Raw genomic sequence first — 25,840 nt, 5'->3', positions numbered from 1 at the left:
TTACATATACAGGGAATACAATATAAACACTAGCAGATTTCTCAGTCCAGACACTAAAGACTTGGAGGTTCTGGAACAACATATTTCAAACTCTAAAATAACATGGAAGCCAACCAAGAATCTTATACCCAGCAAAACTAACATTCAGATTTGATGATGAAATAAAATCCTTCCATGGTAAATGTAAGGTAAAAGAATTTACAAATTGAAAGCATGAACTACCAAACATTCTAAGAAAAATATTCCACAAGGAGGAAATGAAAAACAATGAGTTAGCAGAGGGAGAAACTACACTACAGAAAAAGTCAATCAAAGGGGAAACAAAGTCAAGTTAAAAACCAAAAATGAACTCCTATTAAGAGCTTTGCCTCATTCTTTACAATCATTGGAATTTTCTCTAATATGAATTCTCTGGCAGTAAGAAAGGGTTGCATTGAAAGTCTTTGCTACAGTCCAAACATTTCTATGATCTCTCATCACTATAAACCTTGTGATGTTTAATAAGGCTTGGGCAGTCCTTAAAGCCTTTGCAACACTCTTTACATTCATAATTAAAAATTCTGTGGTGTTGAATAAGATGTGAACTCTGAAGAAATGCTTTTCCACATTATTTGCATTTATATATGGCTTCCCTCCAGTATGAATAGTCTGCTGTTGAGTAACAGTTGACATGAATTTCAAATGTTTGCCTCATTCATTACATTCGTATGGTCTCTTCCCTATGAATCCTCTGGTGTCTAATAAGTCCTCCACTAAACTTAAAGCCTTTGCCACATTTCTTACATTCATATGGTCTCTCATCTATATGAATCCTGTAGTGTCGGATCAAGTCTGAAAAGTCAATAAATGCTTTCCCACATTCTGTACATTTGTACAGCTTCTCTCCAGTATGAATATTCTGGTGTCGAATAAGGGCTGCATTACACTTAAAGCCTTTGCCACATTCCTTACATTCATATGGTCTCTCATCCCTATGAATCTTCTGGTGTACAATAAGGGCTCTACTACACTTAAAGCTTTTGCCACATTCCTTACATTCATATGGTCTCTCATCACTATGAACACTCTGGTGTTCATTGAAGTTTGAAATTCGTGTAAATGCTTTCCCACATTCTGTACATTTGTAGGGCTTCTCTCCAGTATGAATCCTCCGGTGTTGAGTAAGGCCTGAGCTGTATTTAAAATCTTTTTCACATTCTATACATTTGTACGGTCTCTCATCACTATGAGTCCTCTGATGCCTAGTAAGTTTTGAGGTGGAAATAAATGCCTTTCCACATTCTTTACAATTATAGATCTTCTCTCCAGCATGATTGTTCTTGTGTTTACTAAGGCATGACCTTCGATTAAAACCTTTACCACAATCTTCACATCTGTATGTTTTATCACTACTGTGATAAAGGGTTGAGAATTCCTTAAATGCTTGAACACATTTCTTAAATCTGTATGGCATTTTTCCCACATGAATTTTCTTGCACTGATTATTTCTTGTGATTTTATTTAAAGTTCTTCCACATTGTTGATATTTGCAATCCTTTCCTTGAATATGGATGCTTGGAATGATAAATTTTGAGCACTGATGACATACTTGTTTGCATTTGTTGCCTTTGTAAAGCTTCTTTGTAAAATGATCACAATATTTTCTAGAATTTAAAAAATATTAAATATTTGTGAATTTCACTGCATTTCTTATATTTTTCACCAATAAAAATGCACTCATATTTATTTAGGGTACTGAACTAGCTAAAAGGTCTTGAAAGTTTTATGATAAATGTAGAATTATCTCCAAATAGCTGTATCTGATTGTTTATCAAGTAATATGGTACAAGTACAGATTTTCCTGCATTCATTAAAATGTTATATTTGGACACAAGGAAGGACTGTTGAATATAGAACAACTAATGTTACATTATGTTAAAAAACTGATGATACTTAGTAATTTATTAAGATTGTAATGAATCGATAGATTAAAAAACCCAAAATACCTAATAAATAAATGGGTAAAAAATCTTAACGTATCATTCTCAAAAGAAGAAATAAAAAGGATCATCAAATATAATCAGTAAATATAATCATTAAATATAATCAGTAATATAGATTTATATTACTAAATCTATTGTCTATAAAAATATTTGAGTAAAAATTTAAACAAATTATACATTTCAAATGTTCACTGTTATGAACTGAAGCATGCAATAGATTTTATTTCATATTTTCCAAATTTTATTTCACATATTTATTTTTTATTTTTATTTATTTTTTTAATTTATTTGTATTGTACACAAATGGGATACATACTGTTTCTCTACATGAAGTAAAAGCATACCATTTGTGTAGTCATGCTTTTACACAGGTTAATAGTGTTTGATTCATTCCATAATTTTTCCCTTCCCCCCACCCCTCCCACCTCTCTTTTCCCTCTATAAAGTTCCTCTTTCCTCCATTCTTACCTCCTTCCCAACCCCCACTATGTGTCATCATCCACTGTTCAGGGAGATCATTTGTCCTTTGGATTTTTAAGATTCGCTTATCTCACTTAGCATGATATTCTCCATTTTTATCCATTTGCCTGTAATGCCATCATTTTATTATTCTTTATGGCTGTGTAATATTCCATTGTATTTATATACCACAGTTTCTTTATCCATTCATCAATTGAAGGACATCTAGGTTGGTTCCACAATCTGGCTATTGTGAATTAAGCAGCTATGAACATTGATGTGGCTGCATCTCTAATATATGCTGATTTTAAGTCCTTTGGTTATAGGCCAATGAGTTGGACAGCTGAGTCAAATGGTGGTTCCATTCCAAGTTTTCTAGGGAATCTCCATACTGATTTCCAGAGTGGCTGCACTAATTTCCAGCCTCACCGGCAATGTATGAGTGTACTATTTTCCCCACATCCTCATCATTTCACAAGGTTATGTTATCAAAAATTCAATGGAAATAAATTTTCAAGACACTCAAAACCTTTCTCAAAACTGATTAGTAAAATTGAGGTGTTTTCTGAGACTTCATATATTCTTGATATCGATTTGATAAAAAAAACCCTTTATTTTGTAGCTATCTCACAACAATTATATTCACCATGACAATTGTCCTGAACATTACTCTCCTCCACACATTTCTATTCTTTCTTTAAGAATACATTCTCAATGCCACAGTTTCCATACCTTTCCTTTATCACCTGATGGAATGAACATTTTATACCCAGCTCTGATGAAAATTCTTGGGTTTGATGAGAATACATCACTGAAATAAATCAAAGGAATAAATTATTTTACTTGCTACACTTTGTGAATATACATTGCAAAAAAAGAGAAGTTATTATCAATGTGAGCACATCAGAAAGGGAACAGTAAAGCAAATCCAAGATTGTAATGAATTGATAGATTAAAAAAAACCCAAAATAACTAATAAATAAATGGGTAAAAAATCTTAACATATCGTTCTCAAAAGAAGAAATAAAAAGGATCATCAAATATATAAAAAAATGGCCAATATCTCTAGTAATTAGAGAAATGCAAAATAAATCTATAATGAGATTCCCCCATACTCCACTCAGAATGGGAATTACCAAGAATATATGTAGCAACAAATGTTGGCACAGATGAGGGGAAAAGTAGGATGGAAAATTGGAGCAAGCAAAATGGAGATTTCTCAAAAATGAGGGATGACTGTTGGAGGCTGAGGCAGGAGGTTCATGAGTTCAAAACCAGTCTCAGGAACATAGTGAGGTCCTTAGGAACTCCATGAGATCCTGTCCCTAAATAAAACATTAAAAGGGCTGGAGATGCAATTCAGTGGTTAAGCACCTCTGGGTTCAATTCCTGGTAAAAACAAACTAGGAATGGAACCACCGTTTAACCCAGTTATGCCACTTCAATATATCCAATGTACTTAAAATGAGCATAGTACAATGATACAGCCACATTAATGTTTACAACAGCACAATTCACAATAGCTAAGGTATGGAACAAACCTAGAAGCACATCAACAAATGAATGAATAAAGAAATCATGGTACAAAGAGGGTAGGAATGGAAAAGACAGTAGAGTAAATCTAGCATAATTTTTCTATGTACACATATGACAATCCATAAGTGAATTTCACCAGCATGATCACCCACAAGAATTGGTCTTAATTAGAATAAGATATATACCATGCTTGTAAAATTTTATCAAAATGGATATGATGTCATATATGACTAAGAAAAAGAAAAAAGAAAAAAGAAACTTCATAAAAAGTCACTGAAAAAATTGACTTGTGAGAACTTCCAATACTATCTTTGATTTTACAGAACCACAGATGAGCACAATAGGGAGAGTCACATAGTAGAGAAAAGGAAAATGTGTTACTTTGATCAATACAGTCATTCCCAAACCACAGTAGGACATTGTGCAATAAGAAAAAACTATCAACCCCTTTATTCTCCCATGAGCAAAAGGGAAGTGTGAAACAAACAAACAGCTATGACTTTCTTGACAATTTTATGCAAACTAGTTTTTGTCTCCACAGAGAGCTGGAGATAACAGGTAGATTTTGGATGACAATGCCAAAGATGATTCATCATGGGTTTAAACAATTATTGCTTAAGAAGAATTATGTGCATTTACAGTGGGAGAAATGTACACACACATCTAGAGAAGATACAGCAAAAAACTGGTTTGAGGGGCAAGAAAAGCCTATCACAGTTGATTTTAGTATGACTGGAATGAAGTCAAAGCATATAAATCAACAGAAAGGGCTGATTTTTTTAATGTTCATACTTTTTGTTATTTATTACCTGATTACACTAATAACTTTTTATGTACTTCATGTTCTATGGCACACAAATGACAAAATATAACTAGATAATGCAGGCATTATTTTACATAGATTTATTTTTAGTAAACTTTACATACATTCTAGTAGCACTCATTAAAAACACAATGTACAAGTGGCTGGGCCTACTCCATCTGCAACCTGCAGAGAGGAGCTGCTGCTTTCACTGCTGCTTGTCTCACAAATTCTTGCGGGCATTTACTGAATACTTTTTTTGATCCTGCGTAAGTATTCAGAGAAACTACTGAGTGACCACTGGAGGAAAGGTCTCATCTTACAGCTGACCCACATTCCATCCACATTAGGACAAGATCCTAGGTTTTTGTAAATGATTCTTCTCAAACTAATGTGCCCTTGCTCCAAGCCTGTATTGATGGAGACATTACCTATTCTAAGATGGTTCTGGAAAGTGGCTTTGACTCAAGTGTCCGTGACAGCAGAGGTAGGACAGGACTTCACCTTGCAGCAGCCCAAAGGAATGTAGCCATCCGCAAGTTGTTGCATAAATTTGGTGCTGATCTGCTAACTACAGATTATCAAGGAGACACAGCTCTTCACCTCTATGGCCATGTGGATTCCATTCAATCCTTAGTTTCCAATGGACTCAAAATTGATATATGCAATCATCAAGTTGTGACTCCTTTAGTTCTGGCAAAGTGCAGGGGAGTGAATAAAGATGTCATCTGATTGCTGGAATGTTTGGAAGAACAGGAGGTAAAAGGATTTCACAGGGGAACCCACTCAAAACTGGAGGCCATGCAGACATGTGAGAGTGAAAGTACCACAGAAAGCCATTCTCTCCTCAATCCCACCCTACAGCCAGGTGAAGGGGTCCTGTCCAGTTTTTGAATGACTTGGCAGGAATTTGTAGAGCATTTGGGCTTCTGGAGGGTCCTGTTCCTGATCTTTGCCATTGTTTGCTGTCTCTTGGCATTGCCTACCAGGAGAGTGGAGTGCTGCCCTTCATGGAAAACCAGTCTGAACTGGTGCATTAAAGGAGCTCAAAGAAGTGAGAAAAATGTCTATTTCTTGACTCCCAACAATGATTCCCAGTTTCTCAGAACTTTTCGTAGTGCAAGGCAGTGAGGGCTGAACATTTTTTTATGCACTTTTACTTAATGTCATCCTTTTAGAAGAATAATGTGTCCATTTGAACTTCATATTGTAGTCAACTATAGTGCATCCTAATGCTACCTCTGACTCAACCCGACTTCATAAGAAAATCTGCCCATAGCCTTGTTTAATAAAAACACAGAAATGACTAAAGAATAGAAGCTAAAGGAAGAGAGTAGAAGTTCTTAGGGTGGAAAGCGAACACTGACCTTGGACCAACTGAACTATCCGGAAAGAAAAAAGCCTTCCCTTTATGAATATTTTGGGTGGAGGGTTTAGTTTTGTTTATTTTTGTAAGAGCTCCTTTTTTCTTTTTATTTACTTTCTCTGGAGAGAAGACAAAGCCTTTGAACTCAGAGTACAGTTTTAAAATCCTGTGTGGCACATTAATATTGTTAGAATATGGTTTATTTTAACATTTTAAAGTCTAATCACAAACCAAACAAAACTTTCATAATGAGCTGTATTTTCTTCAGAACCAATTGATTTAATCTTTGCTTCAGGGTGATTTTGATTTATTGCAAACTGCTTTGCTTGTTAGTGTCTGTGAAAAATCAGCTTCAGGAGTTCACTTTGCTCACTTTCCACTTCCCCCTTGTGTGTATTTTAGAGGTGTCCTGTTCATCAGAAATGCAGTCAGAAAACTCTTTTTCTGCTGAATAGTTAGCAGGGAGACATAATTCTAATATTTATTGTCACTACAATTCTGTAGTGTTATTACAGTGGAAACGTCAGTTTTATAAGCTAGCTATGCATCACAGTTATGTCATAATTATTTAATGGGCAGTCCTGTTTAGAGACCTGGCAGAGTTGTCATTGCAGTCCCATCCACATAGGAACAGGTGGAGTACTCAGTCAACAGGCCTGAGCCGTACTGTACTGTCATAAGCTCTTTATCACACATAACATTGTGTACATTGAAATCTGGCCCCCAAATTATATTGTGGCTTTCAACAGTGTGTTTGAAGACCTCTTTTATTAATGTTTCTATAAGAATAATTCATTTCTTCTGTTAATACAAAAAAATCTGAATGCTTAATAATTGTTCATTGAGAAAAGTCTGAAAATTGTAGTGAAAGAATTAATGGTTTTATTTTCTAGAACAGCATGAAGTTACTATTACTTGAATTGTTGCTAGAATTAGAAATCACAGAGTAAAATTGGCACTTGTGATTTTTTTGCTCCGTGATATTTCCTCCATTGCATTTATGTATCTGGTATAGAACCTTTTTTCTTTTGGGTGGCTTTATCCTCCCCTAAAAAGCTGCTTTAAAATTTCTGATTTACTGTTTTGTTTCAGGATCATCTTGCAACGTCTTGCTTTTAGGTTAGATACAAGCAAAAAAAATAAAATAAAAAAATAAAAAAAAACCCTCGATTTCAAAGTATATTCAGAATTAAAATTTTACATTTTTTTGTAATTGCTAACGTACAAAACTAGTCAATATATGTAAATATGTTACACTTCTATAAAGATTAATGCTTCATTTGAAGTGCTGATTTATTTAATTTCTGTGCATTCAGTATTAATTTAAACCACCAATAAAATATTTGTAAATCCTTAAAAAAAAAAAGGAATACAATATATTATCCAGGCACTGTGGCTGGCACACAATTGTAATCCCAGTGACTCAGGAGACTGAGACAGAAGGAGTGCCTATTCAAGACCAACCTCAGCAATTCAGCAAGACGATAACTAAAAAACAAAAGAGAAAAAGAGCTGATGGTATTGACCAGTGGTAAAGTCCACTGGGTTCAATTCCTAATACAGAATAAAAAGAATAATATAATAAACTACACCCACCATGTTATACAGACACTTGACTTTTGCCCATTAAAATAAAAAATGAAGGGCTGGGATATAGGTCAGTTGGTAGAGTGCTTGCCTTGCAACCAAAGGCCCTGAGTTCAATCCCCAGCACCACAAAAAGTAAAATGAAATAAAAACTTTGACTGACATTACCTCTAATATCACCCAACTCATAGCTCCTAAATTCAACTTGTTCAGATTTCATGAGTCAGGTGATGTAAAAATTGACTTTTTACCTTATTTTTTCCCTCTTCTTTTCTTTTATGGGGATTGAATACAGGGGCAGTTTTCTACTGAATTACTTCACCAGTCCCTCTTACCTTTTTCAAAATTTTTCTTCTTAGATTTTATGGGGTGCTGAGGATAAAACCACAAGATCACACATGGTAGGAAACTGCTCTAAGACTGAGCTTCTACCACAGTTCCCCCAGGTCTTTTCTAGATTGTTTACTTTTGAGACAGGATTTCACCAAGAAACATGCAGTCATTCTGCCTCAGACTTCTACTTATCTGGAATTACAGGCACATGTCTTTTTATCTGACCTACCATTTATTTATTTAGTAATTTCCAAATATTTTCAGAAAAACTATAAGCATCTACTGTAAGCTTGGTTTTAAGTAGAAAAATCTCAGTGGAAATAAGAGCACACAAAGAAAAAAGGGAAACTTGGGTCAATCAAAGCAACAATATAAAACAATGAGGAAAAGATAATAAGAATGTGAAAGTTATGAATTTACTAAACAAGACTAAATAACCATTTTTGTGATATTCAAAGTGCTAATCAAGAACTAAAGTAAATGAAAATTAAAGCAACTCCACAATTTCATCTTACTCCAATTAGAATGGCTACTATCAAAAATACAAATAATGAGGGCTGGGGAGATGGCTCAGTCGATAGAGTGCTTGCCTTGCATGCACAAGGCCCTGGCGTCCATCCCCAGCACCACAAAAAAAAATACAAATAATGGACTAGGGATGTAGCTCAGTTGGTAGAGTGCTTGCCTTGCAAGCACAAGGCCCTGGGTTCAATCCCTAGCACTGCAAAGAAAAAAATAGAAAAAAGAAAAAAATACAAATAATAATAAATGTTTCCCTGGATTTGAGGAAAGAAGCACACTTTTACATTGCTGGTGGAGTTTCAAATTGGAATGGACCTACCTTTTGATCCACTTATCCCACTCCTTTGTTTATACCCAAAGGATTTAAAATGAGCATATTACAGTAACACAGCTATATTAATATTTATAGCAGCTTAATTCCCAATAGCTAGATTGTCAAAATAACCTAGATGCCCTTCAACAGATGAATGGATAAAGAAACAGTAATATATAGAGAGAATGGAATATTATTCAGCATAAAAGAGAATAATATTATGGCATTTGTAGATAAATGGATGGAATTGGGGAATATCATGCTAAGTGACATAAGCCAATACCAAAAACCAAAGGTTGAATGTTTTCCCTGATAAGGGATGATGGTATATAATGGGGGTGGGGAGGTGGGGGGGTGAGAGAAGAATGGAGGAACATTAGATTATGCAGAAGGAAATGAGAGGGAGGGGTATGAAAAATGGTGGAATAAGACAGACATCACAACCATATGTACAGATATGACATGAATGGTATAAATCTACATTGTGCACAAACAGAAAAAGATGTACCCCATTTGTGTACAATGAATCAAAATGCAGTCTAAAAATATTTTAATAAAAAAAATATAAATTAAAAAAAGAATTAAAGTAAATGAAACTGAGAGAAAAATGTTACTAATAGAAATCAGCTGAAATTATGTACATAAAATATTCCTTCAGAAATGAGGTCAGAGAAATTGAAAATGTGAGGAAGGAAAACTATCAAAGAGTAAGAAGCAAGGATAAGCACAAAAACATTCAAAATAAAGCACATCTAATCAAAATTTCAAAATTCACATACAAATTTTGAGAGGATCAAAAGTTAAGAGATGTACCACTTACAAGGACATCTATATAATTACTAGTTGATTTTTTACTGGAAGACTTCCAGAAAAGAATTGGAATATATAATCCAATGAATAGAAAAAAGAAAAAGAAAAAAAACTAACATTCATAAATACTGTATCCAAAACCAGTATTTTTCAATAGTAAAGAAAAAGAAAGCATATCAAGATATACAAATGCTAAAAAAAGTTTCTGACTTCTAGACTTCTCCTATGAGAAATTCTATAGAGAATCCTTTCGATTGAATGTAAAATAAATCTTCACAAAATAAATCATTTGAAATCTCAAAATTTTCTGGTAAAAGAACAAATACACACAAATATGAATTCTATTACATTGTAAAGAAGATACATAACACAATTTTCCTATAGAACTTCAAAGACAAAGCCGAGGCTCTCATAAACCTGTTAATTAGTGTACAATATAAAATACCTGTGAAATCAATAACAACTTTAAGAGGACAGGCAAAGATGTTGATTTTTATATGGAATTTAAGTAAATTTAGTATCAATATATAATGTAGTTTAAACTTAAACTGCTGCATATAATTTCAATTTAATGGCATAATAACCATAAAATATATAGAGAATACGGGCAGACTTTAAAGCATGTCACAATAAAAATCTGTGAACCAAAAATTAACTCAAATAAAAAATTAGGAAAAACAATTATAAAAACTAGAGAAAACAACTTACAAAGTAACAGTAATAAGTTCATTATTTTTAGTAATTTGTCTAAGTATAAATGGATTATTATTAAACACCAATCAGAACACAAAACTCGACTAATAGGATTCTGGCTGTTTATGGTCAAGGACCTTTGAAATCATAGCCACAAGTAAACATTTCTTCCTTACATTTATCTTGTCAGATCTCTGAGTCACAGCTGCAAAAAAAAAAAGAAAAAAAACCTCATTAAAACATCGAGTGTCCCTTGTCTCATTAGATTCCACGGATCTTTCCTTTGGTTCATAAAGGTGAATAAGAATGGCTTGGAGACAGTGAGGATTATTTACTGGAAAATGGAATGACTGTTGGGAATCCTCCTTATAATTACTGATGTTTATGTCCTACTACTGTGTTTATTAGAGTAAGGCCAGATTCTGGAAAATAATTTCTCCAAATATTGTTTCTTGACACACCCATTAGAATATATAAAAAACATTTCACTCTTCAAATCCTGAGAAAATTTCCAACTATCAACAGTAAAGGGAATGAATCAAAGATAAGGAAATACATTGGACTTTAAGGGGTTGGTCAAAATATATAATCCTGTTGAATTTCTTTGATAAATCTGACATGAGGGGTGTACATCATATCAAGAAAGAATGAGGTTAAACATAAAAAGAAATATAACTAATATTTTCCTGTCTATATTAACAATTTCCCAATATATTCCCATGAATGTATCTGAAACTCATTCCTGCACAGTGAAACCGACCAAGAGATACTCTACAAAGGAAGAATATTCAATACTGATAGTGAATCAGTAATTCTGAAGGGAAGCTCACTCACTCAGAAAGACCAGGTTTCTGTAGTTCTCCAACATCACATCTCTGTATAATTTCTGTTGACCCTGGTCCAGGTATTCCCATTCCTCTTGAGAGAAATCAATGGCCACATCCATGAATGTCAATGGTTCCTGAAATAAGAATAAATGTCTAAATGACACTTTGACCTCATGATCATTCACAGAAGTTTTGTTTTAACCCAATGAGAGTTAAGAGAACTGGTTCTGACAAAGATGATTCAGTAAGATACTTTTTTACAAAGCCTCCTTGTCTAACGTATTATGTAACTCTGAGGAAAGAGGAAAACAGAAGTCCAAAAGAAGTGTATAGCCTACACTTTTGTGAAATAAAATGTAAAATTAAAGTAAAAGAATATATTTGAATATTTTGTATATTTCTCAGATGCGAAAGGTATACTGAGTTAGATGATTGCTTCCCAAATTGTAATGAGCACACACGTGGATTGGATGTGTTGGTAATGCATAGATGGAGTCACTAGTCCTGGGACAGGATCTGGGTTTCTGAGTATGTAGCAAGCTCTCCATTGATGACAGTAGCACTGGTCCAAGAATAACAATGAGGTAGTACACTAAAGAAGAGTTCACTATTGAATCTGAATTCAAATATTTGAAGCAGTTTATGCATTCTGCTACAATAGCAAATAGCAACAAGAATCCTTTTTGATCATTTCAAATATATACCTATCACTCCAAGAGTTTTGCATATCTTAATGCATACAACCAAAATAATCTTTTGACAGTGATAATACTTTTCTTTTCTTTTTTTTTTTGAATATTTGAGGACATGTTGTCAAACATCCATTAATGATCTTCCTGAGTTTTTTGCAAGTCTACCCAGCCTACAATTCATAAAAAGAAACATAAATGTCAAAATAAAGTCTGAAAATAAAAGAATTTTCAGAGCAGTTATTGACAGTTATTATAACTGAGAAGAGTAATGTAAATATATTAAAAAGGTCATAAAATCAAATTGATTAAATTTTACATTTTAGTACATATGTGAAAAGAGCAAGATTTTATGCACTAAAACAAGACAACCTTTCATGTAAATCAAAGTAAAAATATTCAATTGCTTAAAATTATAATTCAACTTGGGATTGATGCTTTTTTTATGATACTACTGAGATATAATATTGAAGAACCGAATAAAAAGAGTTAAAATTTCTCAGTCTTTTGTTTTCTTTGATATTTTTCACTTATCATCCATGAACTATATTTTCAAATTTCAATGTACTGAGAAATAGACTTTTTTAAACTGTTTCTTTTATTGCAAGGAGATTAGAATGTGTATGCCTTTGAACTTGAGGTGAAATAAAATGAAAACATACGAGTTTTCCTTCAAGTCTCTAGTTACAAAGCCAATGTGGAGTAAACAAACATGAGTTTTTGTTCTCCAAAGCAAGTCACAAGTAAAGAGAAATTCAAAAAAAGAAAACAATTTCTGTATAAAACAAGATGGCTTACATATAATGTTTAAAAATTTCTAGGGAAATACTTAATAATAAAGACAAATTTATTATCATTATTGGGAAGAATCTGATAGATAGATTTTATATAAAGTGTCAATGCATATAAAAAAACAGCATCATGGTTTCGATACAAGTGGCCTCCAGGAAGCAAAATGAAATGAAAGTAGAGCATAATATAATGTCAACCTTCTTCTGATAAATGTTGTACTTGAAGGTTGATATGTGCATGTTCTCCACACTATAGAAGTGCTAAAAGGTAGTTGGATAGGCACTTTAATATTCTAGAGAGTGAGTCTCTTTATTTCATGGTTTGCTTTAGTACAATAAACATCTTTCTAATATGAACTATGAGAAAGCAATTCTGATTTTTTTTTTTTTTTTTTTTTTTGCGGTACTGGGGTTTGAACTCAGGGCCTTGTGCTTGTGAGCTTGTGAGGCAAGCACTCTACCAGCTGAGATATCTCTCCAGCCCAGCAATTCTGATTTAATGGAAGGGATGTCAAAAGATTCAAGATTAATGTCATCCATTCTGAGTATATAAAACTGAGGGAAAGATCACTGAATTGGCCTCAAAGAATTTTGCCCCCATGGGGGATGTAAGGGTCATGTCTACAGACTTTGATGTGAAAATTGAAGAAAGATGCACTCTCAGAGCATGGGTTTCCACCTGGAGTTTGTTCCTTGCTCACTATGTCAACTTTTTCTCCCAGTCTCCTCAGGCTTCTTCTCTAGGTTAATATGGTGCACATCATGTTTGTCATAGTAAAGGAAGTGATGGGTTGAACCCAATGACAATGTTGGAAATCTTCCCATGTTACACTTGGACAGGGCTCCTCCAAGGCAGATGGACAGAGGGAAAAGAGGTGCTGGTACCAAGTGAGGGCTTGGCACAGGGTGCTGGAAATTTAGAGGAGCTAGAGGCCCAGGTGGCAGGACATGCCTGGGGAGCAATAAAATCCTATGGCCATGAGAGTCTGCATGCCCACACAAGGGACAGCAGTCCAAACTTCATCATGCCTGAGCCAGTGGAAGCACAAAGACAAGGACATGCCTAACCTCTCACCCATGTGAAACTGACCCAGTCCCATCAAGCAAATGGAGGGTAGTTTGGGAGAGTGTTGGACAGGGTAGCCCAGTTTTGTTCAGCACAGCATGACAGACAGGACTCATCGTGTTTCTGAGGTGAGCTGGTTCATCTCCATCCCTCAAAGTCTTTGGACATGCACAGAGCTGCCAGACATCTTTCTGGTTGAAATCTGTTGAAAATCTTCCTCTAGTGAGACTGGGCAGTTGTGGCAGTGTAGGGGAGGGGGCTTCCTTGAGAAAGCAGCTGAGGAGTGGATGGATGGGGATTTGTAGAGACTTCAGAGCCCATGCCTGGTCTGATAGGAACCATGATTCAATGCTCCAAATTTGTGCTAATTTGCCAAATGAGGTAATTCCATCCTGATTCCTCTAGGCAGGAAGGACAAAAATAGGCCTTGCCAAGACTCATGTTGATGAAAAGGGGCCAAGAAACACAGATTTGGGCTCCCTGAAAGCAATGGATTGTGATTCTCTTCTAATTATTCTACTTCAAAATTTATGTTACCATAGGCAATGCATGGAATCCACTTTTAATGTGCATTTTGTTAATTCTTGAAGTTGATGGAGCATCCAGATGGAATGTAAAAAAAAAAAACTTGTGGTTTACTTCCTTACCAATATCTAATGACTCAACAATAGGAAATGCAAGTCTATGGTAGTAACACTTTCAAATGTCTAAAACAAAATGTGTTCAACACTACAGGTCATGAATTCATTACATGAATAAAACTGAAGTGTGTACATTGAGGAGATGCTTCTACTATAAAGGACTACAAATTAACTACTCCATAAAGGAAATAAAGTAGTTTAAGACATGTTACCAAAATAAACAGTAGGGAAGGAAGTTTGCAAATTTAAAATACATAACATTTTGGAAGGAAAATGCAGCCCCACCCCTGAAGCACCCCTGAAAACCAGCATCTTCTGCTTTCTTCTTCTTCTCTGAGCTTCTTTCTCAGGAGTTATTATCTACATTTCAAATCTATCTCTTAAAAATCTGCCTCTACATGCAACAGAACACATGGACCTTCACAGAATCCTTTTGTAGGCTCAAGACTAGTTTTAGCTGGAAGTCAGGTCTTTCCTCTACATAATTTTATTGATACAGTTTGATTAAGAAAATATCCACTATGATGTGAGTAAAAATATTCCAATTCAGTGGGTTTTGCTTATGTTCTTTTGTAGTAGGTATTGAACCCAGGGAAAATTGACTGATTTGTGACTGAACTACATCAATAGCATTCCTTATTTTTTTTTTTTTCATTCTGAGACTGGGTCTCACTAAATTGTGAAGGCTAATGTCAAACTTTTAATTCTCCTGTGTTAATCTCCTGAGTAGCTGGGAATACAGTGTGCATGAGCATTCCTGACCAAGCTCAATGTTTACATGTTCAGAGAAAACAAATGTATAGGGGGCTTACAATATTCAAAAGCAAAAGCACTTATATTTTCAGAAAATATACATGTAATTTTGTTGCTACCTCCATAGTAATAATTACTTATTAGACAATGAATCTTATGTGAGCAATTCTCGTATTTCCAAGTACTATGATATATATGATTATTTTAGTCAGTTATTTTGCTGCTGTAACTAAAGACCTGACTGTAAAAATTGTAGAGGAGGAAAAGTTTATTTCAGTGCTGATGGTTTCAGAGGTCTTAGTGTACAGAAGGTTATAAACCAAGAAAAGACAATACTAACTGTTAGACCTACTATTCAAGTCCACACATTCTGTCACCTCCATTTCTCAGGGTTTGAGTTGAGCCTGAATATCAAAGTGGAAGAGTGTGACAGAGGGAAACAGCTCACACTGCAATGAAGAATCAAAAAGAGAGTCCCCACTCTCCAGATAAAAATGCATACCCCATTATTTGCGGTTGACTGAAGAACTGTGAGGGACCTGTCAGCCACGGGGCCCTAGGACACTGTGCAGGCCCCCCTGAAGCTGGAATGTGGGGGCTTGTGTGTCACTCCCACAGCAATGGTAAAACAAGTAAAATGGAAGTCCTGCTGTCTGAACCAGGTGTCCTGGCAGGAGGGACATTCTCCCAGCAGTGGCCAGAGTCAGTCCTGGAGCTGCCTGGAGCATTGGGACCTGGTGGTGATGTTGAATACGCTTCCTTAACATACTAAAATGGCTCTACCCAAAGAAGCCATCCCTATCCTGTCACAATGCCTGTGCCAGATCTGTGTGGAAATCCTAATCCAGATCTGTGTGGAAATCCTAATTGGGCCCTTTACCCTTCCTTGTAACCACATGCTCTGTAATCCGTGCTTCCAGTCGACTGTCAAAAATGCAAGTTTGTGCTGTCCCTTCTGTCACCGCTGGGTCTCTTCATGGAATTGGTACCATACCCAAAGAAATTCTCTTATCAATATGGAACTAATATTTCAGAAACTAATAATTCAGAAACACTATCCAAAGGAATGCAAGCGAAGAGTCTCTGGGCAAGGATCGGAAGAAATTGTTGATGATCATCAGCCCATTCATCTGTTAGGTAAACCTGGGGAATTAAGAAGAGAATATGAAGAAGAGATAAGCAAGGTTGAGGCACAGCCATGAGCCAGTGAGGAAGAAGAAAACAAAGCCAGTGATGAATATATACAGAGATTATTGGCAGAGGAGGAAGAAGAGGAAAATCAACAGGCAGAGAAAAGACGAAGTGAAGTGGAAGAACAACCAAAAAATGATGAAGAACTGGCAAGAAAAGTAAGCATTAATATTAATAATCTGTATGAGGGAAGTACCTTGGCTTCACCTTTGAATTCCAGAAAATCTGATCTGATCACAAGCAAGTCACAAAAGAAAAATAAGAACAAACAAGGAAACATTGGAGATATCCAGAAGAAATTGACAATAGTGATATGAAGAGTCCTAAATGGCAAGACAAAGAAATTGAAGAAAACATGCCAACACTTTCTCCTCAAATATGCCTTGAAACTCAAAAACAAAGTGCAAAGTCTTCAGTAGAGTCACCTATGCCATGGTTATGTGTCTATGACATAGAACAGTGCCTTGAAGGAAAAGCCAAAACACAATCCAACAATCATGATCAAGAGTTATGTGTCATAAACTATGAAGGACCTAAAACCAAAGTTCCCTATTCTAAAGAATCTATAATTAAGCCTTGTGTCAAGACAGAGAATGGGTGTAATTCCTCAGATAAAATGCAAATACTTGGAGGCAACCCAGTTGAGACAGAAAAGGAAGAGTCTAGCCAACTGATGAGTAAAGGTATTTCAAAAAGAAAAAGCCAGGAATCTTCAGTTGAAGCAGTCAGGATCCATGGTTTTCTTTAAAATGGAGGAAAATGTTCCCATTATCTTCTTCAGATCAAGAGGGAACAAATGAACTTTACCCAAAAACTGATAGATTTGGAGCATTCACTTTTTGAGAGACATAAACAAGAGGAACAGGACCAGTTATTAGCATTACAACTATAGAAAGAGGTGGATAAAGAACTAATGAAGACAAACCAGCAAAAAGGATCCCCAGATGAGTACCAGTTATGTGCTACATCCTCACCTCCAGATAACTTACTCAGTGGGTAGAAGAATTACAGAGATAGGAACTTCAAAAAGCAAACTGATGTTGATCATCCTCGGAGAGGCTCAAGAGATGAAAATTGGCAACCTTCTTTTAAAATTTGATTGAACCATTCAGTCAATGGAAAAAAGATGTCAAAGAGGGGTGGGAAGGGTGGGGGGAAGGGAAAAGAGAACAGAATGAATCAAACAATATTACCCTTGTAAATTTATGATTGGATAGATGGTATGCCTTTGCTCCATGCACAGAGAAATGACATGTATCCCATTTGTTTACAATAAAAAAAGAAAAAACACAAACTCAAAAAAAAATGTCAAACTCTACTAGAGAAAGTTGTAATGCATCTAAAATCACTCATTCTCTACAGCCTAGTAAGTCACAGAAAAGTATTTTTCAAATGTTTCAGAGATACACCAAATAATGTGGGCAAAGAGAGTGTCTTCTAGTAAAACTGGATTGTGAAACTCTCTTCTGTCATAGAATCTATAAATTTCACATTAATCTCTGCTTTCTGAGTATACTTATTATCTTTAAAGACTGTGATTACAAAAGAAGAATATAAAAATATGTTTCTGTAAAACTCAGTGATAAGCAAGGGTCCCTATCCATTGTTAATAACTAACACATACTAAGTTTAACAATCCTTTTGTATGTACAAATTCATCCGGGAAGCCCAAGAGGTCTTAAAGTGACACTCTAAAATAAAATAATAATAATAACAAGTTTTATGGCCTTGGCTCATTTACTGTCATGAATAATCAAAACAAAGATGATACTATTATCAAAGAGTGAAGGAATCCTTGTAGGATTTAGAGTATAGATTTTCTTTTTTACTTTTCCTTATATTTACACAGCACTTGAAATACATCTACCATAACACTTGAGTTCACTAATTAAATTAATTAAAGCACTAATTAAATTTTAAACATTATAGCATTTTCTTCGACTTAAAATGGATTAGGATCAATGTTAAATCAGAGTTTTCTAGTAAATTAAAATTCAGTTGACAGAAAGGAAAACCAGATTTTTTATGCATAAAGAAAGAGATAGGATTAGACCAAGTGGGGTGGATTGACAGTTTGACCCACTTACTAATAGTTGATGTTATTTGGAATAATGTTCTCTCTTTCTTTGCTATAAATAACATGGAAAATTTTTGGTGAAAATATACCTTTTCACACCATAGTATTTACTGTCATAATCCAAATTAGTTTTCTGAATTTTTAGTAATACATCCTTCTATTAATCTGCTATTTCCTGAAAAAAATGAAAATTTGCTATAGAAGAGTCACATCACAATGTCTTATGTTTTGGAATCTGAAACAACCATAAGTTTATTTCCTTATACTCTCATTTGTGCTGATACTTTTCTTTGTTCTTATGGACAGTGAGAATGTGCGTAGGTTTTGCTCTTACGCTGAAAGTTAAATCAGAATCAGTGATTTCATTCGTGAAACTTTAGAGATTAATGCTCTTACTTCTGCTGCTCATTTAAAATTTTAGTTTTTTCTTTCTCAAAAAAAATTTTTTTTGACCTTGGAGTAATGATCATCGAGAGATGAGATATAGTCAGAAACTGACCAAATTTGTCCCAAATAGAGTAAGATCTGCCTTACCATCAATCCAGTATTTTTCTAAGAGCAATTCACTTAATGTTTCAGCACAGACATTGTTGGAACTCCTTGAATTAAAAGTTATTCAAAGCTTTCTGAAATGTTCTATGACCAAAAAGGAAAGAAATAATCAATAGCCCCATGGTGTGATATATTAAGGATTTATTTATTTAACTACTTATTTATCTGTGAAGAAGTCTTCCTGACTAGAGTTGACTTTAAGATAAATTTTAATTTCTCTATTAGTCTTTCTGCTCTTCCTAATGTGTATGCATTCTTATTAGAAATTAATAAATATTTTGTGCCAGTCAAAAAAAAATGCATACCCCAAAGTCATGCCACAATTCCATTCTCCTCCAGTCACAGCCCACCTACCCCTTCAGTTACCACAGTTAATTCCAATCAGAGCATTAAATACCTGATGGAGTTAAGACTCTCACAATTCAATTACTTCTTCTCTGAATGCTCTTGCATTTTCTCATAAGCGAGCTTTTGGGGGAAGCCCTACTTGCAAAACATACCAATGATTTACCATTAAACCACAATATTCAAAGAATAGGATACATGATGGACACTCACAATTTCTTAGGAGAGAAAATCTGATGTGGTAAAGCTGTAATTCAACAAATTATCTGCCACACAAACTTGAGGAAATGTACTGATTTTTATGCAGTCATAAGGTAGGAGAATTTTTTATTTCTGTTTATTTTTCTGATAGATTTTCCAAGGTTAGGCTTTGGAATTTCAATTAAAATCACATCCCAAAATGGAAAAGATGTGATAAACTTACTATCAGCAATCAGCGAAAAGAAAATGGTGAACAAAAAGTTTGATTAATGTAAAGTAAGGTCAATAATTTTTCTGAAATGAAATTCTATCCTTCTTCTTTGGATACATTTTCTAGTGTATCTACTTACAAAATGCATCTTACAATTATTAAAAATGGAACTTGAAATAAGTGAACGAATGCTTTCAAGGTTACAAACCAAGAAAGAAACAGTGCTAATTGTTAGACCTACTCTTCAAGTCCACACATTGTGTCATCTGTGGTATTCTCCAATACCTACTTTTACTTACTGAAGGGCATTGTTTATTCTGGAACACAGGAACATGTATGAGTTTTCCTTAGGATTTGTTTTAATTTCCCTTCTTTCACATATCAGAGGGAAAAATAAATTCTGTATTTTCCCTTCAGCACCAGTGTCCAACTTATAGACCACCAAAAATCTGCATAAAAATGAGGAAGTGAAGAAAAATCTTTATATATTCATTTCCCAAAAGGTTACTTATGTAGGCCAAAAGGATAATAGGAAATCATTCTAAGCCATAGAAAACCAGCTACTCTCCTGATAATCATCTCCCCATTCCTCTGTCATCTAAGAAAAGATGACCAGACAACAATGAGGCTCTACAAAAGCCAGGAGAAATCACCTCTGTGGGCATCAAGTTTAATGCCCTGGCAGCTGTGATATTTATTGCTTGCAAAAAAATGATAGTGGATGAGGACATTACTTTGTATTCTTTCAGTATTAGTTAACATTTTTCATCTATGTGACCAAAATGCCTGATGAGAATAATTTAAAAGAGGATTTATTCATTTTGAATTATAATTTCAAAGAATTCAGTCCATACTAGGCTGTCTGCAAGGTATAAACATCATTGAAGAAAGACATGGAGAAAATCTGCTGAGCTCATGGAATCTAGGAAGCAGAGAGAGGCAAGAAGAGGTTGGGAAGAAGATTAACCTGTGCAGTGTACCTGCCAGTGACCATTTCCTCTAAGTAGGTTCCAGCTCCCAGGATGACAGGCAGATACTGACACACTCATCCACTGAAGATGCAGAACCTTTTTGATTCTATATTGTTCTGAAAGCCCCATCTCTGAGTCTTACTGCACTGATGACAAGGCTAACAACACATATTATTTGGGGAACAGTCCAGTTTCAAATAAGAATAGTTTCCAAATACACTCATATAAGATGACTGTGCTACAGAAGACAGAAGGAAGAGAAGTACATAATCTTTTTCCTGAAGAGTCAGGCAATTATTTTGTGATAAACTCTCATGTGAAATTTTAATCACCTGAATATAAATATGCTTCAAATGTCATTCATTACTTGGAGAATAATGGGAATATGCTGTGTCTGATTCAGTATTGCATGGGAAAGATAGTTGATAATCCTGTGAACTGGAAAGAAAAATGGGCAATTGAAAATGTGGTGAGGGAACTCAAAATGTGAGAATTTATCACACCCATGAGCAGCTACAGTGAGGAAAGAGTATCTTTGATTTGTGACCCTTCTTATATTGTGAAAGACTCAGAGAAGAGGTGACAGCTGGGGAGAAAGAAAGAACTGAGGAAAACATCCTCCCACACAGGAAACACATGTCTATCCGGAGTCTTGCCTCATGACCTTTTTAGTCACTCTACACAAACTGTGAAAATATAGAGATGCCCAGTGATGGATGGAATTATGAGTAAACTGCAGTTTAGGATCAAAATTTGTTAAGAGTTCACACTGAAGAATTTGCCTAGCAAAGGTGTTGCTATTTCTGACAGTAAGGAGTCACCTGTCCATCATTATGACCAAATGGTTGCACAATCTGGACAACTATGGCTTATCTTTGACATTTACCACATTAACATGATTCAATTTGGTCACATAGTCTGAGGTGCAGAAAATTCTGTATTCTTATTTTTGCTGAAAGAAAACACCAAAAATATCAGAGCTTAAAGTAACAGAACCTTCTTCTTTTATACAAATGTATGTTTTCAGTGACATAGACCAATGTCAAAGGGTTAGCAGACCCACAGTGCCTTCAGAGAGTCAGAGGAGAATCATTCAACCTTCTGGTTGCTACTAGCACTCCTTGACTTATATGTATAAATGCTTCTCTTCCCTTTGTGTTGATGTAGTCATGAAAACTTGAATATACATGATCTACCCTTACATAGATCATAGTAGTACCACAACATATTACAACCTCAAACTGCACAGGGTCTGGGCTCCATAAAACCAGAGATGGCAGATCTTGCAATAAGCTTATCCAAGAAAATTTGAATTCCAAGAGAAAAAAATGTCATTATCCTTTCCTGACACCAATGTGTATTATTAAGGTATAAATTTGCAAAAATAAAGACCAAGCAATCTTGAAACAAAGAAATTTATAGGTATATAAAAACTATTTGTATTTTAAATAGAAACAGAAGGGTCGATGTAAATCCAATGACATTGAGACTAACATTAAATGTGGAGGCATGATACAACCAAATCTAAAGGTACATGTTTGTGCTTGGGGCACAGTTCACTGAAAGTGTGCATAGAGAATGTGACAGGCCCTGGGCTCAAATGCCAGCACAAAAATAAAAGATCTATGCCCAGAGTAGAGGGAGGATGACATGGGAAATATAACACCATACAATGCTGCTGACCAATCCTCCTCCAGGAACACATTGCATAAGCATATTGTTTCAGGTCCCTCTTGGCAAAATAATAAATGTGTCAACAGAATCATGTATATTGGACCACAGAGAAAATATCTGCCATCAAATGTGGAAGAAAACATCTAACAGAGTTGGAATCATTCTGTCAAAGAAATAGCTGAACTCCATTTTCATTGCATCACTATTCATTGTAGCAACAATCTAAAAAACAAAACAGTCTTTTAAAAGAATTTTTTGTCTTGGTACAGAGGAATAAACCCAGTGGCATTTAAACACTGAGTCATATGGCCAGCACATTTTTCTGTTTTTGGAGATAGACTCTTGCTGAGTTCCTAAGTGCCTGGATAAGTTGCTGCAGGTGACTTTGAATTGTGATCCTCCTGCCTCAGCCTCCTGGGCCACTGGAAGTATATTTAGAAGTCATTAAATGTCAGGAGATTCCTCCAGGTTCTAAGGCATCCAGCTACTCTCTTGAGATACTTCCATCATCAATTCAAACTTCTTCCCAAGAGGACAAGACTCAGAGACTGATATTCACTATATACCACATGGAGTTATAGACACAGCAGATGTGGCATCTTATATGGGTCATTTCTGAAGCACAGGAAAAGGAAGACAAGAGATGCTGAGATAAGGACACATCACACAGTCAATTCTTCAATGGTGAACCTCATAACAAAATATTTTCATAATGTGTCTGTGCCTTGGAAGACAGAGCGACAAGAGGCACACACAGTTTGTTCAAATGTTCAAGTGATACCTTTTTGCTTCCCTCTCACATAAATTGTTCATAAACATGAAACAAAAACTTCATCATGTTCATTCAGTATTAGAAGAAGCAACAAAATATTTCATCAAATTGAAACTAGCCTGGGAAACAAATTGATAATGTTGAGAGGGAAAATTGGCATTGGGAATGTGAACTGTAGTGGAAAATTTAGAAAATTTTCCTGTATATACTCAAGAATACAACATAGTGTATTTCACAATCATGAACATCTACAAGAAATGAGACCAAATTAGAGATATGTTCCATGCTTGCATAACTATACCAAAAAATTGCCAGATGCAACTAAAAAGAACTAATCAAAAAACAAAAACTAGTAATTTACTCATAGATCACTGAGTAGCTGGGATGGAGCCCAGGGTTCTGGATTTGAGATGCTGCTTCCTGAATATTCAGCTAGCTCAGCAGGAAAGAGGAAATTAGGCCTCTAGAGACCACAGTCCTTTCTTGCAGGAACACCATGGAGTCGGGGTCCTCCTTTCCCCATCCTCTCAGTCTTCAGCACACAGCCTGTGAAGATGCTGGGCTGCCAGCACAGGGACACCCTCGTCCTCCTCTAATAACCCTCCACGTGTTCTGTTCCCAACCCAGGAGATGCTGGGCTGCCAGCACCCTGATGTCCTCATGGGGCCTCAGGCAGAGGCTGAGGACACCGTGCACTCATGTGACAAGATGCACAGAGTCCAGCTACCAGATGCACTAGATGTAGACATGGGGACTGAGGGCTGAGCCCCACAGAGGAAGACCATGGCGGCAGACTGAGAGGACCAGGAACAGCCCTGCCACCTTTTCCCCTCCCGCCACCGCCAGTCCCAAGGGCTTGGGCTTCACCCCGTCTCCAGCTGCCTGAAGCACACTCACCATTTCCTGCTCTTCACTCTGCCCCATGTTCTCCCTCGGAGTCTCTCCTTCCCTGTGTCACACAGAAACCTGGGGCTCCTGGGCACAGGAGGAAAAGCCACATATGGATCCGGAGAATGGTGGCTCCCAGACCAAGGCCAGCGCTAGGTTTCAGAAGCCCGCCCTCCTCGCTGGCTGCATGCGGATTGGACAGTTCTCACCCCAGTGCCTCTATTGGACAGGGCTTCAGGCCCCGCCCCCTGACTCTGAATCTAGTCAACCACCTCTGAGGAACAGTGGAATGTGGCCAACCCAGGAATTAATGAGAACTGAATCACAGACTTTGGGCTGTTGCAAATACTAGGACTCAACCCAAGGGCACTTTGGAATAATTGAATTATCTCACAATGAAGCTGTTTAAAATGTTTATATTCAGTCAAGTTCTGTGTGTAACATTTTAGATTCTGTGTTCAAAATTCTCATCTACATAAAATGTGACTTTCCTCATGCATGATGCAATCTAAATATGCATATATGGATATAAATGGAGGAAAATGTCTGAAGTATATTAACTGGATGAATAAGGGTGGTTAACTCACAGGAATGGACTCGGATGACAATAGAAAAAGGTGAAAATTAACTTATCTGCATATCATTTTGAAGGCTATTCAATAAAGAGAAAATTACTAGATATCACAATACTCAATTACCTATTTTATTTTATTGTCTAGAATACTAACCTTGAGTCTTAAAATTTGCAGGATTCTAAATTTGGCTTGCTTGTCATCATTGACTTTATCTTTACCACAGGGACTATAATACTACATGTGTTCAATACAAGTTAATATATGGGACCCCTGTCACTGAATAGGTGCTCAAAATTATTATTAATCCATGCACAGAATATATAAGGAAGACTCAGGGAGAGAAATGAGTTGTTAAGGTTATCCAAAAATCAACTGGTATGATATTCCAACTGTCTTTTCTCAGGAGTATCCTCCTCATGAAATCAATGTCTCCATCTCAGTATGAACACTTCCTATTTCTAGAGCTGTATATACTTTCATCCCAGTGATAATCAGTACAGTAACAACAATTCAAGAAAAAGTTATGAGGTTTCACTACAGGAGTGAACCAACCTGATTTCTTTATTTCTACCTGGACTTTTTTTTATTTCAGGGAATATGATGTGAAAACATATATATTAAGTACACATTTCTTCTGTGTCTTGGGATGGACATACTTATAGAAGATCAAGGTTGAATTTCCTTGATTAGGAAAATAATGTCACTATGTGGCAACTGCAGGTTTCAGGAAACTGATATGGGCAGATTACGCCTTAGGCAGAAAAAAATCCAGGGATACATGATGGTATAAGGATCAGTGCCACTATTTGGTCACTACACAAGCCCACATCAACTCTGATCTCAGGGGAATGTATGATTCTCATTTTTAGAGGAGCAGAGATGGAAGGCAAGAATTCATTGAATTCATTGCACTGAATTCATTGTCAATTAGGAGAAACCAGGAAGAAAAGTGTGAAATTCAAATACAGCTCTCAGGAATAATCTAATGAATTCTTAAAAAAACAGATACATAGATGGACTGGTGGAAAGATGCAAAGACTATTCCATCTGAATATATGTTTCTTCATAATAAGTTACCAGATGGTGGATTTTTAAATTTGCACCATGTTTATACATATGGAGATTGAATTCTGGGGTTCTCTACCACTGAGCAACACACCTGGCCATTTTCATTTTAAGATATGGTCTCAATAAGCTGTCAAAAATGACCTCA

The 25,840-nt window shown here is 35.7% G+C and overlaps 3 pseudogenes; 2 read left to right on the top strand and 1 right to left on the bottom strand.

Moving 5' to 3' along the window:
* The window catches only part of LOC124971208 (ankyrin repeat domain-containing protein 46-like), a 2,167-nt pseudogene extending 714 nt beyond the window's left edge, over positions 1-1,453 (bottom strand).
* A 366-nt stretch (positions 1,454-1,819) lies between these two features.
* On the top strand, positions 1,820-5,819 carry LOC124971207 (ankyrin repeat domain-containing protein 46-like; annotated as a pseudogene).
* Positions 5,820-15,943: 10,124 nt separating this feature from the next.
* LOC124970954 (E3 ubiquitin-protein ligase RNF168-like) lies at positions 15,944-17,777 on the top strand (annotated as a pseudogene).
* The last annotated feature ends 8,063 nt before the right edge of the window (positions 17,778-25,840 follow it).

This window comes from Sciurus carolinensis, chromosome 19, assembly GCF_902686445.1.
Source record: "Sciurus carolinensis chromosome 19, mSciCar1.2, whole genome shotgun sequence".
Taxonomy (NCBI): domain Eukaryota; kingdom Metazoa; phylum Chordata; class Mammalia; order Rodentia; family Sciuridae; genus Sciurus; species Sciurus carolinensis.
The sequence above is the reverse complement of the archived record's forward strand: the minus strand, read 5'-3'. Positions and strand labels throughout refer to the sequence as shown.